A 3736-nucleotide genomic window follows, 5' to 3' on the forward strand; every position below is an offset into this window, starting at 1 on the left:
ACTCAAAGCAATCTATACATTCAATGCAATCCCTATCAAGCTACCAACAGTATTTTTCAGGGAACTAGAAGAAATAATTTCACAATTTGTATGGAATTACAAAAAACCTCGAATAGTCAAAGCAATCTTGAGAAAGAAGAATGGACCTGGAGGAAATGTCCTGCCTGATTTCAGGCTATACTACAAAGCTACAGTCATCCAGACAGTGTGGTCCTGGCACACACACACACACACAATATATATATGAATGGATCAAAATCGCAAGCCCAGAGATACATCCACACACCTATGGATACTTTAACTTTGACAGAGGAGGCAGGAATATACAATGAAGACAAGACAATCTCTTTAACAAGCAGCGCTGGGAATACAGGTCAACCACTTGTAAAAGAATGAAACTAGAACACTTTCTAACACCGTACACAAAAATAAACTTAAAATGGATTAAAGATCTAAATGTAAGACCACAAACTATAAAACTCCTAGAGGAAAACACAGGCAAAACACTTTCTGACAGAAATCACAACAGGATCCTCTATGACCCATATCCCAGACTAATGGAAATAGAAGCAAAAATACACAAATGGGACCTCATTAAACTTAAAAGCTTTTGCACAACTAAGGAAACTCTAAGTAAGGGAAAAAGACGGCCTTCACAATGGGCGAAAATAATAGCAAACGAAGCCACTGACAATGAATTAATCTCAAAACTATACAAGTAATGCCTGCAGCTCAATTCCAGAAAAATAAATGACCCAATCAAAAAATGGGCCAAAGAACTAAACAGACATTTCTCCAAAAAAGACATACAGATGGCTAACAAACACATGAAACGATGCTCAAATCACTCATTATAAGGGAAATGCAAATCAAAACCATAATGAGGTACCATCTCACACCAGGCAGAAAGGCTGCTATCCAAACGTCTACAAACAATAAATCCTGGAGAGGGTGCAGAGAAAAGGGAACCCTCTTACACTGTGGGTGGGAATACAAACTAGTAGAGCTACTATGGAGAACAGTGTGCAGATTATTAACAAAACTGGAAACGGAACTGCCATATGTATCAGCAGTCCTACTGCTGGGCGTAAACCCCAAGGAAACCAGAACTGAAAGAGACACATGTGCCCCAATGTTCATCGCAGCACTGTTTATAATAGCCAGGACACGGAAGCAACCCAGATGTCCATCAGCAGAAGAATGGATAAGAACGCTGTGGTGCATATACACAATGGAATATTACTCATATATTCAAAAGAATGCATTTGAATCAGTTTTAACGAGGTGGATGAAACTGGACCCTATTATACAGAGTGAAGTAAGCCAGAAAGAAAAGCACCAACAACACACACACGCACGCACACACACACACACACACACACATGCCATATGTGTGTGTGTATATATATAGGCTTCAGAAAGATGGTAATGATAACCTTATATGCAAGACAGGAAAAGAGACACAGATGTATACAACAGTCTTTTGCACTCTGCAAGAGAAGGGAAGTGTGGGGTGGATTCAGAGAATAGTGTTGAAACATGTATATTTCCATATGTGAAACAGAACTCCAGTCCAGGTCCCATGCATGAGACAGAGTGTTCAGGGCTGTGGCAATGGGGTGACCCAGAGTGATAGGACTGGGCGAGGGAGGGGTTCAGGATGGGAAACACATGTACAACCGTGGCTGATTCAGGTCAACGTATGACAAAACCACTACAATATTGTAGAGTAATTAGCCTCCAATTAAAATAAATAAATTAAAAAAAGAAAGAAAACTAAAAAATTCAAAACGAAAAACATGTAACTGTTTTCTAAACTGCAGCATTCACAGACCATCTTCATCTTGGACTACATGAGGACACCACCTCTATTATTACTATTTTTTTTAATCCAGCAAAAGAAAGGTCACTCTCATTCCTTCTAGCATCACTGGTGTGGGTGTATCCCACGTGCTGAGCTGTGTGCTTGAGCGATTGCTCCGAACAGGAATCTTTTGGTCTCCATGACAACCCGAGGAGGCAAGTACTAATCACAGTCCATTCTCGAGATGAGGAAAGTGATATGCTCCATGTCACACGACAGGTCAGTCAGCACCACAGCCTGGATTCAGATGGGTCTACCCGACTCACAACCCAGGTCAGTGACCCCCTCAGAGGGACACTGGCCCAGAGTCTGTGGCAGTATAATAATTTGACAAAATGCCTCTCCCTGACTCCACTGCCCATGGGGTTGGACATTGTTCCTTACTTAGTCTAGTTTTGCAAAGAGGCTTGATGGTTAAATGAAGTTAGAGGGGTGTCAGCTTTCTACTTGAAAAGAATAAAATCCATTACAGGTAACTTTGAGCAGGAAAGAAACTTATTAAGAATATTAAGTGACTCAGATTTCTGGGAGGGAAGGCTGCAGAGGCAGCCATGGACAATATAGAAATTAATTGCAGGATCTTCTGTCACTCATTGGAAAAGACCCTGATGTAGGGAAAGATTGAGGGCAGGAGAAGAAGGGGATGGCAGAGGATGAGAAGGTGGGATGGCGTCGCCAACTCAATGGACATGGGTTTGGATGGACTTTGGGAGTTGGTGACAGACAGGGAGGCCTGGCATGCTGCAGTTCATGGGGTCGCAGAGAGTCGGACTCGACTGAGTGACTGAACTGAACTGAACTGTCACTACCACTGGCTCCAGACACAGCAGCTGTCACTAGTGTCATGGCTTATGTCTCTTCCACCTCTGCTAGATTGAATTCTATGCATCAGAATCCACTTGCCTTGCTTTCACCTATAGGTATATCCATTGGTTAAGCCTGCATTCCATGTGGCTGTAGTAATTGAGTCTTAAGTGCCATCTGGATGTATTTGATTGGCTAAGCCGGGGTACCATCTGGGTGCATCTAATTGATTGAGCCTAGGTCACATGGTTACGTTCTGACTGCAAAAGAGGTGGCAAAACTGAGATTCAGACTGTTTCTAGTGCAGATTCGTAAGATGGAAAATTAAAGAATTGACTAAAAATCTCCTCCCTGCAGACTTGTCCAAAGTCTCTTTTTCAGTCAGGTCAGCTTTTCAAAGCTCAATTCACCCTACTAAGTAAAGCAGAAGGGTTTAGTAAGTCAAGCGGTCTGTGCTCTGCTGTGTTAATTTGCCTAGGCTGGGGCTACATTTCCTAGAACCCCTTTCTTTGATTTTGAGTTCAGTCAGTCTGTTCAGCGGCTTAGTTGTGTCCATTTCTTTGTGAGCCCATGGACTGCTGCAAGTCAGGCCTCCCTGTCCAACATCAACACCCTGGAGCTTACTCAAACTCATGTCCATTGAGTCGGTGATGCCATCCAACCAACTCGTCTTCTGTTGTCTCCTTCTCCTCCCACCTTCGATCTTTCCCAGCATCAGGGTCTTTCGAATCAGTCAGTCCTTTGCGTCAGATGGCCAAAGTATTGGAGTTTCAGCTCAGCATCAGTCCTTCCAATGAATATTCAGGACTGATGTCTTTTAGGGCGAACTGGTTGAATCTCCTTGCAGTCCAAGGGATTCTCGAGAGTCTTCTCCAACACCACAGTTTCACAGCATGAATTCTTTTGGTGCTCAACTTTCTCTCTACTCCAGCTCTGACATCCATACAGGACTACTGGAAAACCCATAGTTTCAACTAGGGGATTCCTCTGCCTTTTGTAAAACCAGCTTGAACATCTGGAAGTTCACAGTTCACATATTGCTGGAGCATAGCTTGGAGAATTTTGAGC

Source organism: Giraffa tippelskirchi, chromosome Y (assembly GCF_054371585.1).
Source record: "Giraffa tippelskirchi isolate mGirTip1 chromosome Y, T2T-mGirTip1v1.2.pri, whole genome shotgun sequence".
NCBI lineage: Eukaryota > Metazoa > Chordata > Mammalia > Artiodactyla > Giraffidae > Giraffa > Giraffa tippelskirchi.